The sequence below is a fragment of the Antechinus flavipes genome, chromosome 2 (assembly GCF_016432865.1).
Source record: "Antechinus flavipes isolate AdamAnt ecotype Samford, QLD, Australia chromosome 2, AdamAnt_v2, whole genome shotgun sequence".
Taxonomy (NCBI): Eukaryota; Metazoa; Chordata; class Mammalia; order Dasyuromorphia; family Dasyuridae; genus Antechinus; species Antechinus flavipes.
The window spans coordinates 271,171,624-271,199,319 of record NC_067399.1 but is presented as its reverse complement, the minus strand read 5'-3'; the positions used below and the strand labels follow the sequence as shown (position 1 = coordinate 271,199,319).

General features: G+C 35.2%; 1 long non-coding RNA gene across 1 annotated transcript; it reads right to left on the bottom strand.

Moving 5' to 3' along the window:
• Positions 1 to 1,517: 1,517 nt before the first annotated feature.
• LOC127546265 (uncharacterized) lies at positions 1,518 to 20,245 on the bottom strand. The gene is made up of 3 exons (XR_007950021.1): positions 20,032 to 20,245; positions 2,087 to 2,141; positions 1,518 to 1,570 (listed from the first exon to the last, which is right to left on the bottom strand). It is a non-coding gene; the product is annotated as an uncharacterized LOC127546265 (long non-coding RNA).
• Between the last annotated feature and the right edge of the window lie 7,451 nt (positions 20,246 to 27,696).

Below are 27,696 nucleotides of genomic sequence, written 5' to 3'. Positions count from 1 at the left end.
ATACTAGGAAGAAGGAGGTCCAAGGAGAACAGTGAAATGATAATGTTTTTATTATTATTATTATTATTATAGCTTTTTATTTACAAGATATATGCATGGGTGATTTTTCAGCATTGACAATTGCAAGACCTTTTGTTACAACTTTTTCCCTCCTTCCCCTCTCCTTCCTCCCCCTCCCCCCCGATAGCAGGTTTACCAATACATGTTAAATATGTTGAAGTAGAAGTTAAATACAATATATGTATACATGTCCAAACAATTATTTTGCTGTACAAAAAGAATCAGACTTTGAAATAGTATACTAGCCTGTGAAGAAAATCAAAAGTGCAGGTGGACAAAAATAGAGGGATTGGGAATTCTATGTTGTGATTCATAGTCATCTCCCAAAGTTCTTTCGCTGGGTGTAGCTGGTTCAGTTCATTACTGTTCTATTGGAACTGATTTGGTTCATCTCATTGCTGAAGAGGGCCACGTCCATCAGAATTGATTATCATATAGTATTGTTGTTGAAGAATATAATGTTCTCCTGGTCTTGCTCATTTCACTCAGCATCAGTTCATGTAAATCTCTCCAAGCCTCTCTGTATTCATACTGCTGGTCATTTCTAACAGAACAATAATATTCCATAACATTCATATACCACAATTTATTCAGCCATTCTCCAATTGATGGGCATCCACTCAGTTTCCAGTTTCTGGCCACTACAAAGAGGGCTGACACAAACATTCTTACACATACAGGTCTCTTTCCTTTCTTTAAAATCTCTTTGGGATATAAGTCCAGTAGTAACACTGCTGGATCAAAAAGTATACACAGCTTGATAACTTTTTGAGCATAGTTCCAAATCGCTCTGTCACAGTTTTCCCACATCCCCCCCAACATAGAATGGTATTGTTTAAAAAAAAATTGGCAACCCAGTAGCATCAAAGGATCACACCCACCATTCATGACTCCAACCACATGTTTCTCCTACATTGCCCATATGTGTTTTACTGTCTGTGTATTCTATACGTATATGCTCCTGTCAATAAGCCTTGGACACATTTTCTTCATATTGATGTCCTCCATGTAGGTGTCCTGTGTGTATAAACTTCCCATTGGTAGCTTGTATATTTCTGGAGGAATGTGTCCTAGAGTTATAGAGAAAATATTTTATTATAACATTTCTTACTATCCTGCTTCATTAAATGCTTTTGTTTTGAACCAATTGCTGATGGGTAAAACTGAAAACTTGAGTGCGGGCCATTGAGCTATGATAACAGTTGAATAATAACCTCAATTGCATATGAGAGAATTGCATATGAGTTTTGAGGTGCTACTTATGATATTCTATTATTATATAGTGGTTTGGGAAATTAAAAAGGGCTTTGCAGAGGAACTAGACCACCTTTTATGTTCATTGTCTTTTAAACCAATTCTATGTGGTTTTACTGAAGGCCTCTAAGACCAGGAGAAGAAACAGGGGATGCAAGTGCAAAAGGGAAAAGAAAGTAAAGCAGCCCCTTACCTCAAAAATAAGGGGGCTTCATTCCTCTTTCTCATTCCTTGTCAATAAAGGTAGCAACTGACACTTGCAAAATAAAACATGCAAGAAAAGAGAAGAAACAAAACTCAGAATAGTACAATTATAATGGTCTTCCAGATATTTCAGAAGAAGGAAATCAATGATGATATTTCAGAAGAGTTTTGCACATGTGTAATAACATTAAGTTCTTGACCCTCCTCCACTGAGCGGGAATACTATATCTATCATCACTATGCAACAGAGCATATTATGGATGCTGAGAACAACTGGCAAGTTTATGCAAATGATTAGGATCTTCAATAGGAACATCTAATTGACTTTCCTCCTTTAATGTCATAGGGAAGGAGGTAACAAGGTTGTATCATGGAAGAAGTTCTGACATAAAATATTCCAGAAAAGAGAAAAACTGAAGGAATCAGTTAAATTTAATTTATTCAATTATTTTGTGATTAATTCAACTAAATAAATATTTTAAAAACAAATTGTAATACTCAGAACATGGTAGAAGAAGCCAAATCATTTTGGGAGAAAGAAAGGAATGAGTATTTGGTAAACACATACCTTTGTATAGCACTTCTCTCATCATTTGTTCTCCATTTGTAGATAAGAAATAACCCTAGAGAAGAAAATAGTAAGGATAACTTATTGAAACAAATTCTAATATAGTTTAAATTATTTTTATAGCTACGCCTTTCAAAGGTAATGAATCAGCTACCCCAGCTTCTATCCCCAGTCCTCACCCTTTATCCTGGGACCGATTTGAACTATTCAAGTGTCTCTCAAACTGAGAAATATGATGTCTGGATTGCATCTGATGTCCTAAAAGAATCCAACATGACCTATCAATTTGTAAGTTTGAAGCTCAGCACTCATGTTTTTGTCTATGTAGAGTCCTCTTTTAAACTACCCTAATAAAGATAGGAATGTAAATATGAATCTCTTGTGATTACTCTTTCATGTTTACCTTTTTATACCACTCTTGAATCTTGTGTTTGAATATCATATTTTTTATTCAACTCTGATCTTTTCTTCAGGAATTCTTAAAAGTCATTTATTTCATTAAATATCAATTCCCTACCCAACCCTGGAAAGATTATACTCAGTTCTGCTGAGTAGGTTTTTCTTGGTTATAATCCTAGCTCCTTTGCCTTCCAGAATATTATATTCAAAGTCTACTCCTTTAAAATGGAAACTGCTAAGTTTTGTGTGGTCTTGACTGTGGCTTTACAATATTTCAATTGTTTTTTTTTTTTTTTTTTTTTTTCTGGCTGCTTGCAATATTTTCTCCTTGACTTGAGGCCTCTGGAATTGGGCTATAATATTCCTGAGAATTTTCATTTTGGGATCTCTTTCAAGAGATAATTGATGGAATCTTACTAGGGCAGTTTTCCTTGATAATTTCTTAAAATATGATGTCTAGGCTCTTTTTTTTTTTTTTCATCATGGTTCTCAGATAATCCAAAATTCCACCCCATCCCCACCCCGAGGCAATTGGGGTTAAGTTACTTGCTCAGGGTCACACAGCTAGGAAGTGTTAACTGTCTGAGGCCAGATTTGAACTCAGCTCCTCCTGACTTCAGGGCTGGTGCTCTATCCACTGTGCCACCAGTTGCCCTGCTTGTCCCATAATTCTTAAATGACTTCTCCTTGATATATTGTCTAGTTTAGTTGTTTTTCTAATGAGATATTTCACATTTCATTCTATTTTTTTCATTCTCTTCACTTTGTTTTATTGTTTCTTGATGTCCCTTGGAGTTATTAGCTTCTACTTGCCCAATTCTAATTTGTAGGAAATTATGTTCTCCAGTGAAATTTTGGACCTCTCTTTCCATTTGATGAATTCTATGTTTTAAGGTGTTCTTTTCTTTTTTTTCCCTTTTTTAAATAGCTTTTTTATTTACAAGTTATGTGCATGGGTAATTTTATAGCATTGACAATTGCCAAACCTTTTGTTCCACTTTTTCCCCTCCTTCCCCCCTTCCCTCCCCCCGATGGCAGGTTGAAGGTGTTCTTTTCTTCAGTGAATTTTTATGCCTTTTTAAAATCCATTTAGTCCATTAGACCTAGTCTGTTTTTGTGCTATTTACTTCACTGAATTTTTGTGCCTCTTTTTCAAATTTCCAATGATCAAATTCTTTGATCATAATTGTTTAACATCACTCATTCCTCTTCATCCAGTTTTTCTTCTATCATCCTCATCTCTTTCTTTAACTATTCCTGGAATTCTTATTAGTCTTGTGTCCAATTAGCATTTTCTTTGAGTGTCACTTCTATGGGTTTTCAACATTGTTGTCTTCTGAGTTTGTGTCTTAGTCTCCCCTGACACCACAGATCTTTTCTGGTCAATTCCTTTTTATTGTTGTTTTAGTTGTTGTTTGCTCATTTTCCATGCCAATTTTTTTTTTCTTTAACTTTGATATTTATGTTAAAGTTGAGCTCTAAAAATGGAAAACAATTCTCATTTTAATTTTCTGCTGGTTCTGCCACTCCAAAATTGTATTTGAGAAGTTATTTAAAAGTTGTTTGAAAGGGAATATTGAGAGAGTTTAAGTAGATTGTTGCCATTTTGGCTCCCCATTCAATGATATTCAAGGACATCAAATTCAATAAGGGACTTTTTCTTCATTTATATTTCACTTCACTTTTACAATCTATGATTGATTGAGTTTAATGAGATGTTATTTTCTTTTCTTATAAAGTTATCAGTATAACATTTACTTAAAGTGGGGTGGGGTAATTGATTGAATGATTCAATTGTCTCTTTAAAGTAAGGTTAAGATGGAACTTCATTAAGCAAGCAATTAGTATCAAAGACCAAATTATAAGTTTCAGGCCGCAAAAGAATTTCTAAAGTTTAAGTAATCACTACCATTGGACTTATCTGTTACCTATCTCTATCTGTCTGAGAAAGATGACAGAAGTATATAGATATACAGAGAAGAGATAAAGATAGATATATAAAGAGAGATAGATGGAGAGATATGGTTATAGAGATATATACACATATATATGGTCGTATAAGTAAAGCTATAGATAAAGATCTCTCTCTCTCTCTCTCTCTCTCTCTCACACACACACACACACATACACACACACACACTCATCCCATAGCCTGTAAAGAATGCAGCGGCAGGTCTTAAAATAAAGCAATCATAGTTATGATTTTCAAACCCTTGTGAGTAGTCTGAGCACTTACAAGCTTTTGATATCAGGCTTGTCAGAAGTCTCAGTCATGAATAAGCCCAGGAAGGGTCCAACTCCAAGAAAATTATTCATGACAACTTAGGAAGATTATATATAAAATTTGGAGATAGGAACATGAATAGATTAGGCAGAAATTGGGAGTAACTTAATAGACTGATGAAGCACTTTCAGTTTCCCTCTCCTCCCATCTTGTTTTATAAAATCTATGGTCTTTAAGCAGAGTACTTCTTGACATCATTTAAGCTTGAGAGTTTTAATAAATAATTTTATAAGTTTTTTCACAGATAAAATTGTAAAAGCACACAATCTTTAATTCAGTTAATCAAAATCAAAGATTAGTGCTGGGAATTTGAGATTTTTTGATAACATCCTAACTATAAGCAAATTATCTAAGAATATACAGAGAACTTCTTGAATGCTAAGTTTTCAAATTTACAAATGGATAGGGCATATAATATTTTTCTAGGATAATTGCTGTTATGGAGGTCTATTTTGGGAGACTCTGGTGGAATTGGTGTTGGAAAGTTATTGAATGCTTTCCAAAGGGCCTGAAAATGAGAAACAATTTAGACCATATTTGAAATTGGTTCAATAAGTCATCCTTAACTATTTTCTTCTTTACGGTTATCTTGTGAACAGATGGAAAACAGATGATAGGTGAAGTACTATACAAAGGTATTTACCTCTATTTAGTTAAGGATAGAACTCTATTTGGTGAGATTATGCCCTGCTAGACTTGCATGGTGAATGGTAACAGGTTTTCAACTTGTCTTTTGTCCCTTAGGACACGAATTTGCCATTTACTTTCCAACATTCCTTTTCTCCAGAGCAACTAAGAACAATGATGTCATCTAATCCCTTTGTTTTTATATATAATTTTTCTTCCTGGGACTAATATTATTCTTTTTTTTTTCCTCTTTGGCATCTCTGCTCCATTACCCCATTTTTGTAGGTCATGTGTGTATGTGTGTGTATGTGTGTGTATGTGTGTGTATGTGTGTGTGTGAATAGTAAGCATCTTTTCCCCATCATTGATTTGGAAAAAAAAAAGCTGGCAATTGAACAAACTAAATTTGTTGTTTCTAAAGATAGAGACAAAGACAGAAATACAGAGAAAGAGGGAGAGGATGGGTTGGAAAGAGAGAAAGAGAGAGAGAGAAAGACAGAAAGAGAAAGACACACAGAGAGAAAGAGAAAGAAACAGAGACAGAGATAGAGGGACCTGGAGAGAGAGAGAGAGAAAGAGAAAAAGAAAGAGAAAGAGAGAGAGAGAGAGAGAGAGAGAGAGAGAGAGAGAGAGAGAGAGAGAAGGAAATATAACACTGAGATGGAAAAATATTGCAATATGTTGTAATAGAATCATACCCAGCTTTGGATTTAGAAAACTTAGTTTTATGTTTCTTAGTAACTCTGGACATGTTATCCAACTCCTCCCCACCTCCGTGTCCCTGTCAGTTGCCTCAATTTCCACATCTGTAGAACAGATAATACTTGTTCTATCTCACAGAATTATTTTGAGGAAAGCAGACTGAAGAACTTAAAGTGTTATATACACATACACTATTAGACGATAGCATATTTCTTGTGTAGTAGGCATATTTCTAGCCTCGTCTGTGACATGCATTTGTTCTCTATATTCCCTGGCATGGGGCCAATATAGGGAATAGGAACCAAAAGAGATTTGTCTATCATGATTACCTCTAGAATGTTCTAAATACCATTCCATGGCATTTTTACTTTTCTTTATCTTCCATTGGTCCTGCTACTTCTTGGTTAATAAAAAAGGTTCCTTTGATGTCAATATATAGGAGTTACAAGGAAGAAGGGAATAAGTATTTATACAAAACCTACTATTTGCTATTTGCTTTTTATAAATATCTCATGTGATCCTCAGAGTAATCTTCTATGAGATAAGTGCTATTAAAGTTTTCATTTTGTAGAGTTAAGGAAAATGAAGTTAAATGACTGGAAAGTGTCTGAGGTCAGATTTAAACTCAGTCTCCATGATTCCAATCCCAGAGCCCTATTCACTGTGCCACCAGCTACAGATGGCCAAGTGATCCCCCAATAACAGCAGGTACTAGATCATAGCTGTATTGGAACAGTCCTGGTTGGTTAATGACAGTAGGGCAGGAAGTGAGGCATAATGATAAATATCAAATTGCTCTAGAATGTCTGAATTCTAGTCCAGGTATGGGACCGCGGGCAAAGTGTTTCACTTTTTGAGCCTCAATTCCTCATCTATAAAATTAGAAGATTAGATCCAATGACCTTTAAAATTCCTTTTGGCTCTTAATCCTATGATCCTAAGAGAGCAAGCTGTCTGACTAAAAGCTCTTTGGGTTGAGTCACATGACCTGAGTCCTGCAATGATACGATATTAGCTATATGATATTATAGCAAGGTTTTGTATCTTTTCTGGGTCTTACTTTTCATTTCTTTAATTGACCAGAATGAGAAAAGAAACAAGAATTTATTATATGCCTTCTGTGTGCCAAGTCCTGTTTTTATAAATATCTCATTTTGTTCTCATCACAACCCTGAGGAATGATACTGTTCATAATGATTTTACAGTTGAGGAAACTAAGATGGGTCAAGGTTAAGTTACTTAACCAAAGTTAAGTAATAACAATAGTAAGCAACATTTACATAGCAGTTACTATGTACCAGGTACTGTATTAAGTACTTCACAATTTATTATCTCATTTCCTTTTCACAATGATCTTGGCATCTAGGTGCTATTATTATCCAACTTTACACTTGACAAAACTGAAGCAGAGAGTGACTTACCAAAGCCAAGTTATAATATTATTAAGTAACATTTATAGAGCAGTTATTATGCACCACATACTTTACTATGTAAACTACATTTATATAATAGTTACTATGTAAAAGGTACTGTATTAAGTACTTCACAATTTATTATCTCATTTCCTTTTTACAATAACCTTGGGAAACAGGTACTGTTCTTATCTCATTTTATAGATGACAAAACTGAAGCAGAGAATAAGTGACTTGCCCAGAGTCACACAGCTAATGCCTAACGTTGTTTGAATTCAGGTCTTCCTGACCCTAGTGTTTTGTAAACTGTTTGGTTGTTATTGCATTATTTCAGTCATGTCCGAATCTCTGTTACTCCAATCTGGAGTTTTCTTGACAAAGATACTGGAGTGGTTTGCCATTTCCTTCTCTGCCTCATTTTATAGATGAGGAAATTGAGGCAAGTGATTTGCCCAGGATTATACAGCTTGAAAGCTTCTGAGGTCAGATTTTTAAACCATTCAGAATTATATAAATGTGAAATATTGGTCATGATAATAATAGCTAACATTTACATAGCACTTTTAAATTTGCAAAATGCTTTAGATTGATTTCTTTGCTTGATCCTCACAACAATCTTATGAGGCATATTGTTATCTCTATTTTATTGACAAGAAAATATATGTCTTGAGAATTAAATAACTTGTCCAAGGTTTTACAGGATTTAGTTTCAAGATTTTGACTCACGACTCCAGAGTCTTTGTTGATTGTTTAATTTGCTTGAACAAATTGGGTTGAGTTCCTCACATCCAGAGAAAAATCACTAGTGACAAAGGGATATTATCAGTAAGTGTCCTTTCAAATCTTCTGTACCCCTTAGAAGAGCAAACTCACTAACTGGGTTAATTCTGAGAGAGTTTGTGCCTCACTTTCTCTGAGAATAAAATATTGAATTTATCAGTAGAAGTTCATTTGTTTTCTGCTTTGAAATATCTCTATGTACAAGAGAAAAGGGGGAATTCAAAGTTAAAGGGGAACCTAATAAATGAGTGTTCTCCAAACCAAAATTCTTCTGTCAACAAATTCTGTCCACTCCTGAACTTGAATCTTATGATGGAAGATTCGTCTTCTCTCTTCACTAGGGGATGGAGATGAGCAAAAAGTCAAATGTCTGAAGGAGTTGCCAAAATACCTGTGGAGAATTGTATAATTTCAACCTCTGGAACTTCAGAAAGAGTGAGTCAGATATTCAGTTCTCAGACCCAAGGCCCAGGAAAACAGGAAGGGGAATCATTTAGAGGCCTTTTGTCTGACACTGAATAAGAAGAGATATCTCTGTTTACATGATTTTGAACATTTTGAGAATTTGCTATCATGGACTAGTTATAGGTCTTGAATGATTGCCATGTTAAAATGTTTTTTGGAGTCCATGCTCCCAGAGTAGTAACTTTTGAACTTCTACCCAGCAGCTAAATGGAACAGTGGATAAGCCTTGGAGTCAGGAGTACCTATATTCAGATTTGGCCTCAGACACTTATTATGTAGGCAAGTCAATTAACCTCTTGATGCCCCCATGATATTATCTATGACTGTAAGTTAAAGGGCAGGTGTTCAATTGTATTGAAAAAAAAAAGTTTTCTCATCCAGAGTTACTTATGTTAATGGCTTCCTCATCCAGTCTTAGCCATAGAAAATATGCTAAACATTGAAGATACATATAGGTAAGATAATCCTTGCTCTCAAGGACTTTATATTCTCATTGGAGGAGCCAATACCCATAAGAGAATGAATAAAAAGAACCGGAAGTCCTAAGAGTGTGGCAATATTATATATGGCCAAGTTCATGTACCCTTAAGTTTCATTAATAGGTCAAATAATGCTAGGACTCTGGAAGATATAGAAGCAAGGCAGATCATCCAAGCATTATCAGTCCTCAAATAGTCTTGATAGGTTCTAGGTGGCTGGGACAGACATAGCTCTCCCTCTTCCTTATATGGTGTAATTAAACTTCTATTTTCAAAAAAGCTATTTGTAAATCTTCCAGTTTCCATAACAACAATAACATTATTGTTATTTGCTTAGCTTTTCAAAGTTTGTAAATCACTTTATATATGTCACTTCATTTCATCTTCATGGCAATATTGTGAGGTGGGTACTATAGTTATTAAGGCCCCCATTTTCTTGGTGAGAAAAGTGAGATTTAGGATGAGGGTTGAGGTTACATATGTGATAAGTGTCACAAGCAAGATGTAAACTCAAATCTTCATTCTCTCTACTTATACCATCTTGAGAATCTCACTTTTTTTAAAAAAAATTATACTCTAAATGTGGTTAAACAGTGTCATTTCACTGCAATTTAATCAGGTGATACATCAACTATGGGAAATGTTTAGCTTACAATAATTGTGTAACAGTATTCTGTTAACAGAAAATTACTATTATTGTGAATTTCCAAAGATAGAAAGGTCAGGAAATGGAAACTATTACTTCTTAATTAAATAGAATAAAACAAAACAAAACAAAAATTTAGAACTTCTGTCTTGAAAAGATGGGGAATGGTACATGCTTAGATTTAGAAATAACCTGTGATATTGAGGTCAGATAATGAGGTCAGGTGACAAGAGGTAGACAATTAATGGTAACGAGGTGTTTGGATACTATTTTTTAAGATGGTTGGTGATCTCTGCTTGTTTCCACTCAAAACCTCCATATTGTAAGACCACCAAGATGACATCATCTGAAGTTGACTGTGATTCTTAAGTAATTCTTTAAACCTGTCAACTTTTTTTTTTTTTTTTGTATTCTGTAAAAGAACTATAAGAGACATTCTCAAAAATTTTGTATCTGACATATTTGTGTCACAAAACCATTGCCAGGGCAAGATGAAGGAAAAAATAGTTGCTCAAACCTCAGCCCCTGGAGATCTTGTTATTCTTTTAAATTACCTAAAGAAGACAACTGCTTTACCCCTTTACTTTTTGCTGCTCTACATTCATTTTGTGATGATTTTCTGTCTATGGAGGAGATGCCTGAAAATTTCTGACCTTTTCCCAGAATTCTCTTGGTGTCCAGGATACCTATTAATTATTGCTATCAAGTTGTCTGCTTTGCTTTTGGAAAAGTGCAAAGGTCTTTAAATAAATCCAAGCTTCTCCTAGAGAAAAGAAAATTAAAAAAGCAAACAAACCCTAGATATGCGATTTCATTGATATAAGAAACCACTGGTATTAATTGCAACCAGAAACTGCTCTAATTTAGAATTTTAGAAAGCTACCTGGGGCACTGAGATGGTGAGTGTCTTGTTCAGGGTATCACAGACAGAATAATTTGGTTATAGGTCTTCCTCACTCCAAGACAAGTTCTTTATCCATTCTATCCATCAGTCTAGTGATAAAGCCAGTTATTCAAATCCTTAAGAAGGAATCACTTGGTGAGGAAATTGTCAGGGTTGGGGGAGAAGAAGGAGAATGATAAGGAGCAGATGGAGAAGAAGAAGAAAACCAGGAGAGGAAGAGAATATCAAGAAATAGAAAGTAAGCAGCAATGTGAAGGGCTTCACAGAGGTTAAGGAGTACAGTACTGAGTAAAAGGTCATTCTATATTTTGCACTTAAGACCTCACAACTTTAGAGAGAGTTTTGTCAGTTGAATGATTTTAATGCAAGCCAGATTACAGAGTTAAGATGAATGAGAAGGAAGAAAGTAGGGAAGCAATGATCGTAGATAACTTTCTCAAGGACCTCAGCCATAAAACCGAGGTGAGAAGTAGATTGATAGTCCAGAGGGAATGAAAAGATCAAGTGAAAGTTTTTGAGGACTGGGAAGAATGAATTGTATTTATAGGCAATAGGAAAGCAACCTTTAGAGAAGGTGAGATTGAAGATTAGTGAGAAAGTGAGGATGACTGAGGAGGCAATGGGATGAAAAAGATGGGATGCTTTGAGATCAGTTGTGAATATGCAGAATTCTGCTTTGGCTAGGAGGAGGCCATTTCAGAGTGTGAGATAGGGATGAGGAGGAAAGAGTGATGAAAGTTTTAGAGTTTTGTCAGATGAAGAAGGAACTCTCAGTGAAGGGCTTCATTTTTTTCAGTGAAATCTGAAGCCAAAGTTCTCAGCTGAGAAGACTAGGGAGAAGGACCATTGGAGGTTTGAGTAGGGATAGAAATGTTTGGAAGAATCACTGTAAGGAATGGGTTAATGACAAAACAAACTTAACAAGATAAACTTTTCCTTAGAGAAAAGCAGCTTGAAGACTGTACAAGGAACCCACATGAGGTTTCCATGACAGGAGAAAATAATTTCCAATAATCATGTTTCTTGAATTTATCGTTTTGCTACCTGAATTTTCTAAGCTCTAGCTTACTTTTTCCTGAACTTTGTATATAGTTGAAAGAAATTATGTTCCAGAATTCTTAGGGGACTGTTTCCTAACTGGCTGTTCAGACTATAGCATCTTACTAAATACTCATTTCTAAAAGCCAGTTAAGTATTTCTGGCTAATTGATACTGTTAATCAGTGAGGTACCAGACCAATGGGGGTCCTGAAAGATAATATTAGAGAGGAAAAAAAAAAAGAAAAGAAAACCCCTCAGGATTACTCCTAGATTTGTTAGACAAGTAACTAGACTCTCTCTGATCCCACAAGATCCAGTAGAGTTTAGAAGAGGAAACCCAGAACCTGTGCTATATAAAGATTGTAAATAAACTAAACCATAACAACTATCTGAAAAGCTTGTATGACAAGAAAAAAATCTAAATATTGAGTAAAAAACCACCTTCATTGGTTTAAAGAAATAATTTGGGGTGTTTTTTGGAAAGAAGGGAAACTTTGGAATTAGAGAATCAGAGAATCTCCCAAGATTTTTGGTTTATTTTTTGAAAAAAAGACTTTGAAATAGAGAACCTGGGTTTGGAGTTTGTCTTTCTCTACTTCCTGTGTGACTGACAAATTTAGCTTCCCGGAACCTTAGTTATCTTCTCTGTAAAATGAGAAGTTGAACCCAATAATCTCTGAGGTCCTTTCAATAACAAGCTGATAGTCTTTCATCCATATTATTAGTGGCAAGACACTCATTTTAGGCTTTCTTTTTTCTTTTATCTATTTAAAAAAGAAACAAAGTCCTGAGAGCAGGAATTATTTGGCCATTATTTGGCCAGTCTAGAGATGAAGTTATATTAGTCAAATCTCTGAGAAGGAATCACTTGGTGGGGAAATTTTCAGGATTAAGGGAGAAGAGGGAGATTGAAAAGAAGCAGATGGAAAGGTAGAGGAAAATCAAGAAAGGAAGGGAGTATCAAGAAAAAGAAAGTAAGCAGCAGTGTGAAGGGAGTACAACACTGAGAAAAAAATTAATTCTATATTTTTAAGAGATCACAATTTTGGAGAGAGTTTTGTTAGTGAATGACAATAATGCAAGCCAGATTACAGCTTATTATTTGGAATGAAAGAATTTCTTTTAATTACTTTTACTTGGGAGGGGACTCTGACTGAAACAAAAAGAAGTGAGTCATTTCTGACTATGAGGAGCAAGAGTTCAGGGTCACTTTGACTTGTGTTCAATAGGAATCTGAGTTCCTTAAAAGGACTTCAGAATCTAAGGTGAGTGAATTGAGAATTTTTTTCTTTGAAGATTCTCATAAAGGAACTGTTGTTTATAAGTCATTTAGATTTTTCTTGACCAGGTGAAAGGATATTCTTTGTCTCAATTGCTACCTTAATCACTGACTTAGGGTAGCCTCAGTCAAAATGAGGTCTATTATAGACCTTAGCTTAAAAAGGCCAAGGTCTTCTACTGCATCCAGAGCCATCTCCAGTTGTCCTGATATATATTTGGTCATTGGACCTAGATCACTTTGGAGGAGAAAGTGAATCAGGTGATCTTGCACAGCCCTCCCTCACTTAAATCCAACTGACTTGCGTGTCACAGCATCAGCTCTCTCATGTTATGGTCCTCTTTGAGAATGAAGGACAAATAACAACAACAGATCATGATCCATATCTCCATATTAAATGAAATGCTGGAACTGGAATCAGGAAGATCTGGATTCAAATCCTATCTTAGATATTTATTTGTAACATGGCAAGTCACTTAACCTCACTGGGTCTCAGTTTCTCCATCTAGATATTTGAGGAGATTAGATTTAATAGCTTCTAGTTCTAAAATTTATGATACTATGAACTTAGAATTAAAAAAGATCTAGAATCAAATCCTACTTTTGACATTTGGTAACTGTGACTCTGATCAAATCACTTTCTCATTCTCAGTTTCCTCATGTGTCAAAGGGATAGAATAATATCTATCTCATAGAGTCCTTGTTTGAAGCTTGATGAGAAGATATATTTAAAATTCTTTACTAAATTTAAATCATTTAATCAATGTTTGTTGTAATTATTGTGTTTCTTTGCAGTTTTATCAGAGTATATATCCCCTCCTCTGCCATTGGTCATAATTCCATTTATACTTTCTATGGTTTTCAAAACTTGCTCTAGCTGAACAATTTATTCTGCTGTCATTAATCTTTTAAGGGCTCCTCAACAAGGACTCTTAGAGAATAGCTGGGCCCCTACTTTGACTCCAATTAACCTTTCTAGCTTTAATAAACATTATTCTTCTTCATAAATTTGAAGTTCCAACTAATCTGGAACTTTCTGGTCCTCATTTTCTATTCCCCATATAACAAAATTCCATGTTGAAATGAGTAGAACCAGGCAGCAAGATTATATGATGATCAATTCTGATGGATGTGGCTCTTTTCAACAATAAGATAATTGAGGCCAGTTCTAATGATCTTGTGATGATGAGAGGCATCTATACTCAGAGGGAGGACTGTGGGAACTGAGAGTGGATCACAACACAGGATTTTCATTCTTTTTGTTGTTGTTTGCTTGAATTTTATTTTCTTTCTCATTTTTTTCCTTTTTGATCTGAATTTTCTTATGCAGAAAGATAATTATATAAATATGTATGTCTATATTGGATTTAACACACACACACACACACACACACACACATATATATACATACCATATTTAACATATATTGGATTACTTGCTATCTGGGGAAGCAATAGGGGAAAGAGAAAGAAAATTGGAATACAAGGTTCTTCAAAGGTCAGTATTGAAAAGTCATCCTTGCATGTTTGGAAAAAAAAAAAAAACTTCAACAAAAAACATTCCATGTCCTAGCTCCATACCTTTGTCCTTTCCATGTCTGGAATACTCTCTCTCTTTATCTCTACTTCCTACAAAAGTTTAGTTCAAGTGTTAAAATTCTCTGAAGCCTGCTCTGATTCCCTAGATTCTAGTGTCCTCTTCGTGGAAATTACTTTATAAATATCCTCAATGCCAGGACCTTAAAAAAACCAACCAAACAAACAAACAAAAAAACCTTATATCACCAGCTTTTAATCAGTCAATCAATGAGGATTTATTAAGTGCCTATTATGTGCCAATTACTAGGGTAATACTTCTACATGTCTAATAAATGTGTTGTTTCCATTTTCCTGAAATGAGGTCACTTTCTGGTTCTCTAAGTCCCAGCTTCTTAAACTGGGATTTGTGTTACTATGTGGGAATGTAGGGGAGTTGTAAAATTATGATTTATTATCAGTAAATGTTTGCTGTGTTGGCCTAATTTTTATACCTGTGTACCCAGGATCATGTAAAACTTTCTCAGGCAAAAAGGAAAAAGTTTAAGAAGCCCTACTCTAGAGCACAGCTCTAGAACTCCTCAGTGGCTATCTGGTACAGTGATGATGAACTTAAATTAGAAGCAAAGGCCACTAAACCATGCATGTTGATTATAGATGCATATTGACTTAAATACATATTAATATTATTCATATTTAATTGTATTTTTACTTATTTTGTTGAATATTGACACCCTTGATCTAACTCAAAATCCTCATTCTATAGATGAGGAAACTGAAAACATATAGTAAATGGAAGAGTTGGAATTTGAGCCCAGGTCCTTTCTAGATTCTAGAATCTTCAGTCTTCCATAGTACCACTCTATTGTGAGACATCCCTGTCACTCCAAGGATTCTCTAAGCCCTTTTCATATAATTTTCCAAAGAAGATATGCTTGAGTGTCTCATTGGTTCCAGTGTCCATTTTGCAGAATGCTTTGCCACATTGCAAGGCTTTTTATAAACCTGCCACATATCATAGCATTTATGAAACCACTGAAAATAACAATGGGACCAATGGCAAAAGACAGATGTGCTTTACCCCTGGGAAGGTAGTCGAACCTTCATGTCACAAAAGTCAGTCCATACCAGAGCTAGGTGGGGGCTTTGGGCAAGAAAACAGTGTCACCAACAATATTAAAGGATATGGTTCCTGAAACTGTCAGCAATAACCTTCACCAGATGATTGTATTATTGGAACAATAGCTCACATTTTTATGGCCACTTATAGTGTACAACATTTTTTCCTAGCAAGAGCCCTTTGAGGTGGGTAAGCAAATATTTTGAAGCGACTCAGAGGTCACACTGTTTTCAAGTTTCTTTAACTATAATTTTAGTGCACCTCACTAAATCACATTGCATCCCCTCTTTGGGATGGATGCAAGTTTCTGTTCTCCACTTTCTATTTCCCATTCATAACACCCCATTTCATTTCTCCATGCTTTTAGATAGGCTGCTTCTCTGATGCCTAGAATACTTTCCCAATTCATCTTTATTTCCTTTCAATGGTCAGTTCAAGATGCATATCATATGAGACTTATCCTGATTCCTTAGTTTCTCTTGTGGAAAATCACTTTGCTTGAGATGAGATAAATTCTGATTGCTTAGAGCTCTGGTTACCTTGGAGAATACTTCACTCTTGGAGGCAATCCAGACCTGCTGCAGTTAATTGTATAAGAAATTGTAATGAAGACATTGGGACAGATATTCTCCTATGTAGCCCATGGCTCTGTAATAACAAAAATTTTTTAGTTTTCTATAATACTGTTCTTATTAAAAAACTTCCATGAATTTCATTTCTATGGTCATCCCTATGAGGGGGTGAGTAAAGTTGAGGATAACTCAGTTTTCACATCTGAATGACCAGAAGAATGTCAATGTCCTTGAAAGGAAAAAAAAAAAAAAAACCAAACAAACATTAAGATGAGGGAGAAGAACGAAGTAAGCATTTATCAAGTGCCTACATATGTCAGGTACAATGTGAAAAAATGTAAAACTCTGATTTGCCATTTTTATTCTCATTTTGTGTTGTTTTGTTTATTGTTTGTCCTTCCTTCTTGAAGAAGACCAATGATACCATGAAGGTGATACCTTGATTTGTGAATGGATTTGATTTAAGTGAGGTACGGCTGTGAAAAGTCATCAGCTTCACTGCCTCCTCCAGAGTCATCTGAATTCGGTGACAAGACATAAGACAAAATGCCTAGTGCTGATCCAATATACAGTGGAAGACCTATCTCCATTTTATATACGAGAAAACTAAATTAACTCAATCAAAAATCATTTTTAAGTGTTTACTATATGCCAACCATGATTCTAATCTCTAAGGATTAGAGGAGAGAAAGAGGCCAGAAGAGTCCCTCCCTTCAAGAACTTATAGTGTAATAAAGTTAAGTCATAGTCACACTGATAGTGTTGGAAGCTAGATTTGAATTCTATCTGCGTTCCCTCAGCTGCCTCAGCTAAGGCACAGTATCCTTTAGCTGTCTGAAAGGTTTGAGGGAAAAAACAATGAGTAAATAGGACATTTATTAGTTGGCAGTTAACAGTGAGGGTCTAGAACTCAGGAGACTAGGGCTAAATATATAGACTGATCTGGGAGTCATCTGTGTAATGATAAGACTTGAACCTATGAGAGGTCACATCATTATTATGAAGAAAAATGGACGTTTACAAATACTGGGGCACATTATAATGTAAAAAAAAAAAAAAATGTTATGATGAGATGTGAGAGTCCAGGGTTCTGGCTCCAGGTTTGCAAGTGGCCTTAAGAAAATACTTATCCATTCCCAGTTTCTTTATCTGTGAAATGAGAGAGATGGATTAGAAGATCTCTAAGATTTCTTCTAGCTCTAACATTTTTGTAATGTGGCAAAATTGGCTTTTTGGTACTATTTCAACTATTTCTTTTGCCTCAAGTTCAGCAATACAAAGACAAGAGAACTTACCAACTGAGATTCTCAAAAATAAATTAAGCGATTTTGCTTTAGGTCACATATTTGTTGGCAGGGATAAGACTAATTTTTCTATCCATGTAACTGAACTGAATTCCATTTTACAGATTTTGTGATGAACTCCTAATTGGAAAGATTGAGCGTAGAAATAAGAAAGATTTTTCTGAACTTAAGGGCTAAATAAAGAAGCAATTAACAAATGATAATTCAAGGCAACTTCACTGGTGGTCCCTATAACTAGATCATAAGTGAGCTTGCAAATAGCTAGCCTTGAAAGTCATCATCTGTGCCAGGTAACTCAGATTGGTGTTGTCAATTTCATTCTACTAATAGGAGGAATAATAGACTGGACAATCGGAGACCTTAACTTTCAGGTTTGATTTACTTGCCATAAATTGTTTTTTAAAATAACTCCATTCTTATTGACTTCATTGAACCCCTCTGCCAAACTTGCAATGCATTTAATAACTATTCTCTTGTATCAAAGTTACTTTTGTAAATATAGAAATAATGATAAAGAAATATAAATGAATATGTCCCTGCCTGAAAATATAACCAAAGGTCTGATCTGTGCTCTAGTCTGAGGTTTGAAGTATTAAACAAACCTTCCATAGATCAAATTATCCTCCTGTTGCTTTTTATTCTATGTTTTTTTGATAGTTAACAAAAAAAAAATAGTCCAAATATCCTCTCTTTAATGTGGAAAGAACTCAGCTTCCTTTTCTGGTCTGACTCTGTGTCTCTCTGATTCTTTCTCTCTGTCTCTGTCTCTGACTGTCTTTCCCTGATTTCATCTGTCTGTCTCTCTCTGTCTCTGTCTCTGTCTCTGTCTCTGTCTCTCTCTCTGTCTGTCTATCTTTCTGTCTCTATCTCTGTCTGTCTCTGTCTTTCTGTCTGTCTCTGTCTGTCTGTCTGTCTGTCTGTCTCTCTGTATCTGTCTGTCTGTGTGTCATCCTATTGTTTTCTTCCACTTAAAAATAAAGACATTCACCATTTTTTTTTCTCCTTTCAAACAGAGCAGGTCTGTCCTCATTTAACTTGGGCAAGGGAGGAAGGGAGAAAGAGAAGGAGAGAGAAAGGTGGAAGTCTGAATAGATAGGAGGAGCATATAAATGCACCCCTGGAGGAAAATTCTTCAACCATAAAGCCTCAATTAACTTAACTTTTGTGGTCTGGCTCTCAGAACAAACAAGGGAGTAGATGGATAAGCTGAAAACAAAACATGGAGAAAGTAAAGAAGTGAAGTGTGGACTTCAGATGGGTGGAGTAGAAGGGGAGGAAAGTGAATAGTGAGGAAAATGGATTCCAAAACTTTTTAGTATTGAAATGTAATATAGGGAAAACAAGATCTTCTAGACACCCTTCTTAACCACCTTTGAATAGACTGAGCTCTTAGGAAGCAGAGTAGTACAGGAAAAAACCCTGACTTTGGAGTCAGAGGAACAAGTTCAAATACTTCCTTTGATCCTTTCTGCCTATAAATCACTTACTCTCCCTGAGACTCAGTTACTTTATCTGTAAAATGAGGATGTTGGATTACATGTCTTCTAAAATCTCTTCCAGCTCTAAATATATGAAACTGCAATTGCAAGAAGTTCAATAAGTATTTACTTAGCAGTTACCATGTGCCAGATACAGGGACTAGGATAATGTCTGTGCATACCACTTTAGATATTTCCTAGCCTGTGACTAGCCTCCTTAAACGTTTTCAGTCTCAAGTTTCTTTACTTATAATTAGTATAATAATAAATTGAAAAGCACTTCTTAGGCTAGTGCTGAGCAATAGGAATAGAAGTATAAGATAATGCTGATAGCTAAAATTTACATAGTACTTTTTAGGTTTGAAAAGCACTTTATTTTTGCTATCTCAATTGATCCTCCCAACTTTTAAGAGGTTCTATAGACTAAGTACCACAATTATACCTCCTTTTACAGATTAGGGAACTGAGGCTGAAAGAGCTAAGCAACTCACCTAGAAATCACAGATACTAAGTATATAAGGTACAGTTGAACTCAATTTTTCCAGCATTTTATCCACTGAAGTATCACACACACACACACACACACACACACACACAACCAATGCATTTCTTCCACTCAAGAAGCTTATACTCTAAAAAATTGTTTTTGTAACCCACCACTCTTCTATACATTTCCTATCAATAGAACACTCTTCTCTCTCCAGAGAAGGCCTCCTTTTCCCCTTTTTAATCTTCCCCCTTCCTCTTCACCCTCACTTCTGTAGGCTCTTGTTTCCTGAGACCACAGAAGTCACTTTCCCCTCGTTGCTCATCTCACACTTCTCTCTTTCAACCTGCTCCCCTTCTCCCCTTCATTTACTCTCCCATGTTCTCATACAGTCCCATAAAAATAACATTTACTTGTAGGTAAAGTTTTACCTGTTATGTCCATAATACCTTTTATCCACTTCTTCCCTGTAACTTGTACCAGATTTCCTTCTTTAACTCATTTCCTTGTGTACATTTAGACTCTTCTCTCTGTGCTGTTGTTCTGTTGCTCTTGCTATTGCTGTCCTTGCCTGTTGCACATAATTCCCTAGTCTTACATTTCTGTTGGTTGAGATATTCAAGAAGCAAATAATCTATTCAGTTCTAATATTCTTTCTCTAAACGTTTTGCACTCTTCATTATTATTGGACATCCATCTTTTGTTCTCTGTGGTTAAGCTCAGATTTTCAGAATAGTTCACCCTGGCTACATCATGAGTTCCATTGTTCTTCAGAACACATCATTCTATTTCCTCCTACATTTTAGTGGGTTCAGAATAGTTTTGTTTTGTTCCAATGTCCTTTCCTTTGAATTTCAAGGCTTTTCTCCAGATAGCTTACAGAACTTGTTTCTGAATTGAATTGTTATGTGTAATCACAATGTGTCTTAAAGTTGTAGCTTTGGGTTTTGGTTTTGTTGTTGTTCTGGAGGTGATCTATGAATTCTTTCAACTGAAATTTCACTAGTTATCTTCTATTATTTCTTTCATGAAGTGTTAAGATTTTTTTCTCTCTTATTTTTTTGGGAGACCTACAATTGTCTCTATACATACTGTCTTCAAGATGAGTATATTTTACTTGCATAAATAGCATATATTCTTTTAATGTGTACTGGTTTTTGCTTCTCTTCATCTAGATTATCCTTCACTTCTATGTATTGGCATTGTTCTCTTTTTATTTATTTGATGAGATTTGCTTTTAAAGATTCCATCTTTTCTAGTCTACTCTCATGATTCTAATTTAACTTTTGGATCATGCTAAAACAATGTTGTGTTTCTATGTTCTCTTTACATTTCACATGACTTTCTATCTCATCAAGTGTTAGATTGTTTTCCTTTGTATTCCAGCATTTATTTACAGAAGTCTGAACTTGTTTGCTAAATCTGGAGGCTATCTTTCCTTTGGTTGGTATTTTTTTTTCTGTTTATGTACAGGTTCTCTGAGTTTTCTTTGGTATGCTTGGCATTTTCAGTCTTATCTCCCCTATCATTTACTTTCTGATAATCTTCCCTCTATATTTACTTGGGATCTAGAGCTCAGTGTCTCAGCCTTCTCCCATGTTGGACAATTCTTGGTTCACTTGCCTAGGTCTCTTCCTCAGGAACTTTTGAATGATCAGAATAGGTATCAGCTAGATTCTGTGCACAGTCTTTCTCTTAGTTTTCCACCCCCAACCCACACTATCCTGCTATGATTCCTTATCCCTCTCTCTGTTGTTCAATTCTCTGTCCCAGCACTAGTAATTCAGAGCTTTGCAGCAACAATGCTATAGAACAGTGCAGTTCCCAATGTTTTTGTTTCTGATGGGCTGTGGTCAAGCTGGCTGTCATTACCTCAGCAAATTTCCACCTGGAGCCAGAGGGCTCCATAACATTGGAAAGAGAAGGAAGTTCTAGGGTGAGAATAGGTGTGAGTTTTGTTTTATGGCTGTGTCATGTCCTTGGGTCTGTTGGTTCAGTTTTCTTTCTAGTAGCATAGGAGACAGTTGCTAAGTGAACTCAGTATGTTCATGGATTTGGAGGATTTTCTTTTATCTTTTAAATTCTGGGTTTACTAGATCATGGAGATAAATTAAGTTGCTTTATTTTTATAGCAGAATTCCTATTTTGAAAAGGCTTGAGAGATCTGGAGAGAAAATATCTCGATGGTCATCTTGTTACTCATGTAAAAATCTTATACTCCAATAAGAGAAGACAACTTATATAAATAATAGAATAGTAGTAAGGAAAGGAAATTTAGGCTAAGAAGTCCCAGAGATGTGGGCAAAATAAAAAATTAGGTGCAATTCAATTGAATTGCCCTTTACTAAAATGGTAGTATCAGATTGATTCCTAGTCTAAGACAGTGTTATGCCACAATTCTCTTTTATCATCCTGACTCAGTTTCCCTAATTGTTCTGCTTCAGTTTATAATTGTCTGCTCATTCCTGTGAAACCACTCCTCCCTTTTAATCAGAATATTTGATAAGGATAAAAGGTCTTATGTTTTAGAAAATTAGAATGCCTCTCCCCATCCCAAGCTATCAGAATATCAGATACCGTCTTATCAAGATGCCTCTCCCCATCTCCAGGGTGCCTCCCCTAATTATGTCATTCCCCTCTCCAGTGGCTCACCCCACCTTGTCAGAGTCCCGTTCCCTGCTCTCAGCCCCGGGACTTCACCCCTGCCTCAGTCTATCCCCTGAGTCTGAGCCATGTGTATATGTGCCATTGAGAACTCACATTGGTTTGCTGGATTCTTGGAGACAATAGTCTCTTTCAGCCCTGGGACCAAACGTGGATCCATTTGGTCCCAGTAAATCTCTTTTAGATAAATTATTAAATACTCTCTAATCTCTATCTTGCCTCAGTTTCTCCAACATTACAACAGAAGTGGAGGGAAAGACAAAGCATGACATGAAAGTAGCCAGGGAATAGCAGCATGGCATCCTTTGGTCAGATTCACAGTGAAAAACTCTCACCAATCAGAAACTGAAGTTTCAAAAAGGAGCCATAGAATCAAATCAAGTGGGAGCAGGAGGTGTAGTTGGAAGATGACTAGTGAGCAGCAGAATAATAACACTATCACCTACTTTATAAAACTACTCTGAGCATTGAATGAAAAAATGCTTATAAAGCACTTTGCAAATTTTAAGGCATGGTTATCATTTCAATTGTTGCTGTTGTTATATAGATGTCATGTACCACAGTTAAGTAAAAAGAAGGTCTGTGTCCTAAGTTCTAGTAACAGGCTGCCACTGGTAAGGATTTTAGCCTGTTTAAGACATGATTTCAAGGGAAGAGGCATAAAATAAAGTTTCAAATATCTGAAGGGTGACTATGTAAAAAAGGAATTTTACTCTAGGAGGGGAGACCTGTAATCAGTGAGTAAAAATGAGAAGTCTTAATAGAAGGAAAAAAATTATCAATATAAGAAAAAGATTATCTTTGAAAAGAATGGTTTCCAAGTAGGGGTTAAGTTCCTCACCATTGGTCTCAATCAGATAAGAAATGACCATTGGTTGGGTACAGTACAATCAGGATCTTTATTTGGATGGGAGAATGGATTCAACCTCTAAAACTTTGTATCCCTTCCAAAACAAAGATTGTATGATCCTATGATTTACAATAACAAAAGATATGTCAATTAAATACCAAACATCCTTTTATCTTCCCAAACATATCTCTATTATTTGTAAGGAAGATTGAGGTCAGAATGAGAGTACATTTGCTTCTTCATTGCTTCATTGATATGGTCTTCAGAATTAACTATCTTGGTCACATAGGAGCTACTTCCATAACAATAAGGCCAAGAAAAATTCCAGAGGAAGGAAAGAAAATGTTTTAATTTACTTATCTATATTATCTTTCCTTCTACCTTCTTAAACTAATTCTACTGCAACAATTATTGAGTATGTATTATGTGCCAAGCATCCACTCTAATTTCTAGGGATAGAAATACATGCATCTACTCTCATGGAGCTTGCAATCTAATCATAGGGAATAACACATACGGAGGAGCTAGAAAGAGGGTGACTACAGGTGAGAAGGCATATGATTGGCTTCATGATTTGGAAACAGCTGAATAATGCAAAGTCTGATACCAAGCAAGTTAAGTCAAAAGTCTACCTAGTAGAGTCCAGGATCTCAGGGAGGAATCATGAAGGTCATTACATTTACTTTCCTCATTTTATAGATGAGAAAGCATAACCCCAGAGAGATAGGGATCAGATAGGATCCATACCTTCCAAGGAAGTCAGGAAGACTTTAGTAGTCATAGTTTCCATTTTTTTTTTTTTTTGAATGAGGAGACAGTAATTGTAGGTCCCGTAGGTTTAGTAATTATAGTCTTATCTCATGATAGTGGACCAAAGATTATAGGATCATAGATTTAGATATAAAAGGTCATCTAGATTAACCCCTTAATTTTATGGATGAAAAACATGAGGCTCAGAGAGTTTTTATGATTTATGCAGAGTAACACAGCTACTGTGTGTCTAAACTAGGAATAAAACATAAATATCCTAAATCCAATCTAGGTCGTTTTTAACTAATGGAGATAAATGACAAATCTTTCTGTTGTTTTTCTTGTTCTTGTCTTGCCTCATAGCTAGGAACTTAAAGTTAAAAGATAATCATTTGAGATCTGAAAGAAATGTCAAAATTATCTTGACTAATTCTTTCATTTTTACAAATGAAGAAACTGAGGCTCAGAGAGGTTAAGTTACTTGTCCAATGTCAAACAGGCACCACAGCAGAGTTAAAGAATATGACTCCACATAGAGTCCTCTTTCCATTGTACCACATTTCTTTCCTAGCTAGGTGACTTTCAAAAGTTCCTTCTAGGTTGAAGATTATTTGAAATAAAATTCCCCCTTTTCTAAGGAAAAAAAAAATGTTGTGTACTAGACCTTTCCACAAGAAAGGGCCAGCAATGCAGAAAAACAACAGTATATTTGGAATTCCTTCAGAATGCTTTTGCTTCGACAAACTATTTAATTACAATGAGTCATTCCAGATGTGCAACTCATTCTATGGGAACTAACCAAGAATTTGTGAAAAAAAAAAAAAAAACCCTGCTGTAGCCACAATTTTATAATTCTTTTCCATATGTGATTTATGTACCATGGTTAGATATTATTTTGGAGAATATTCATTTATTAATAGGCATCTTTTTATAATCTTTGTATTGAAAGAAGAAGGTATTTACTATAATAACCTTTGTTAGATGTTCTGTTTTTCAGATAGACAATACATAAAAGGGAAATGAAAGGCAGGCAGTCTATGGAGAAAACTATGGTGCTCAAGCCTAAAGAGTCAGAAGAGGAACTGGAAGAGGTTTGAAGGATGATTGGAATAAACCCTTCCTCAAAATAGAAGTTTGGGGAGTAAAGGGACACAGGGATGGATGAGTTTCCGGGATTAGAAGGCCACAGGGATATGGAAATTTTCCTGTGGTAAAGGACAGATGAACCATAATAGAAAAGTTTAGAGAATTAGGGGGAAAAAGCCAGGAGAGAAGTGAAAGAGAAATTGCTCCTCCTGAGTTAGCAAAATAGCTCCTCCTCCCTATTGAACTTTTTTTTTTTTTTTTTTGGTTGTTGTCATCTTCTTCATCTCTTCATGACTCCATTTGGAATTTTCTTGGCAAAGATATTGGAGTGGTTTGCCATCTGAGGCAACTGAGGCAAACAGGATTAAGTGACTTGTCCAGGGTCACACAGATAATAAGTATATGAGGTCAGATTTGAACTCAAGAAGAAGTCTGAGTCTAGCCCTTCTATCTACTGATGCACCTATGCGTCCCATTAAACTCAGTAAACATTTATTAAATTCCTGTACTTTCTAGTGCATAACACTTAATAATATAGAAACCTTATTAAGTACAGTTGCTTAATAAATGCTCATGGATGGATTTATTAAATATACAATACACTGTGGTAGGATCTGATCCACATAAAGATGAAAAATGCTGTCATCCTTGCACTCCAGAAGCTTACCATCTCAAAGGAAAATATGACATTTGATCAAAAAATTAGAAGTAAACAGTTCTAAAAATTATAACTAGCATTTATATGCTATTTTAAAGTTTACAATGCACTTTACAAATATTATCACATATTATTCTCATAATAGCCTTTAGAGATAAATGATATTATGTGAATTTATAGATATGAAAACTGAGTCACACAGATGCTGTTATTTGCTTAGGGGTTTCACAGCTAGTATCTGAAGCCAGATTGAAACTAAGATCTTTCTGACCTGAAGTAGGTCATCTAATCTAACTCCTTCATTTTATAGATAAGGAAACTGAGACATTGAGAAGCTAAATTTCTCAAAATTGCATAAGTAGTAAATGACAAGTTGGCATTTGAACTCAGATCATCTAACTTTAGATGGAACACTTATTCCATTTTAACTCATTGCGTCAACATACTCAAGTAAACACATATGATATGAGGTCAAATATTATAAGGACAAAGGATAGATTCAGACAGAGTGCTCTTCGAAAATTTATAGAGGAAGAGGCCAGTTATGATGCAGGAGTTTAAGAAAATCTTCCTGGAGAAGATAATGCCTGAAATATATATATATATATATATATATATATATATATATATATATATGTATATATATATATATATATGTAATTTTTCAACACTGTCCCTTGTGATTACTTCTGTTCCAACTTTTCCTTCCTTCCCTCACCCTCTCCCCTAGATGGCAATGCCTGAACTATATCTTGAAGCACAAGAGGGATTTTTCAAAATAGAGATGAGATGTGTTCTAAGCATGAGGAGACAGTCTTAAGTGAATGCTTGAAAAGTAGAGGTTGAGGAGCAGCTAATAATCTAATTTGACTCAGCCTTCTTCATTATTTTGATAGCATGGAGTATTGTGGGTATTTGAACCCCAGATCATCTAATTTTCTGAGGGGCAAAAGCTGGCAAGGAAAATTTAATAGTGTCTTTCACAAGTTCAAGCTGGTTCCAGAATACCTCTTCAGATAAAAATATTCACTTTCTCCCGAATTATTCATGTAATTATTAGCCTTAAAATCAATTCCAGTGAAGTTTGTTATTTATGAATATTTCTTCCTGAACCAGATGGGATAATTGCTTCAAGTATTCACTTCCATTGATGGTGAAGTTATTATTTTTAGTCTCTTTATAAAGAATATCAGATCCTTCTGTGGTGTTCTCTAATAGGATTCTAGAAGGAATTGATTTATTCTGATGGGTTTCATTCTTTCCAAAAAATAGCTTTCTTCAGTGGGACAATTATTTTTCCAGACAAAGGTCTGAATGATGAATTGGAGCATCAGGGAGAGGTCACCTTTTATTATACTAAAAAATCTAATTATTTAAAGACTGGCTTCTGGAATAATAATGGGCTCACATTTTTTCATACTTTGGGGTTTGCAAAACACTTTACAGAAAGTGGCATTCATCTGGTATTAACAAAACTCTGACCACTCCTTTCACTTTATTTTGGGTTCAGTGGATATGTGTTTATGTCTGTGAACACGTGGGTGAGTATACACAAATGACTAAAACCATTAATTCCCCAAGCGTGAGGATTTAAACTGTTGTGAATGAAGCATTACTGAGGTGCTTGAGGCTTAAAACAGCCCTATTGGAAATCAAGAGAGAAATTAAAATGTCAATAATATACATCAAATACTTATTATTTTTACTGATTAAAAAAAATTACCATCATTTCCAACATTCTTTCCCATTTTCCCTCTTTGCACTTCCTCTAGACCCTAGGCTAGGTAAAATCCATGGAATCAGATACCTCCTGGTACATTGTTATGGTTATTATTTTATGTTATAAAATCAAAAGTGATTTTATCACTAAATATACATGTATGTCATTTTGTTATATGCTGAAGATTAGTTTGGGTGTTATATAGTTGTAATAAATATTTAAACATAAATGAAATACAAGCTCAGGACATTATTTACATAGTTTTTAGGGAAATGGTAAGTGAATATAAGAATATTTCTGCACAAAAGGAGTATTATTTCACAAATCCTGGAAACTATTGGTTTATGATGAGTTATATATTCTTTCCT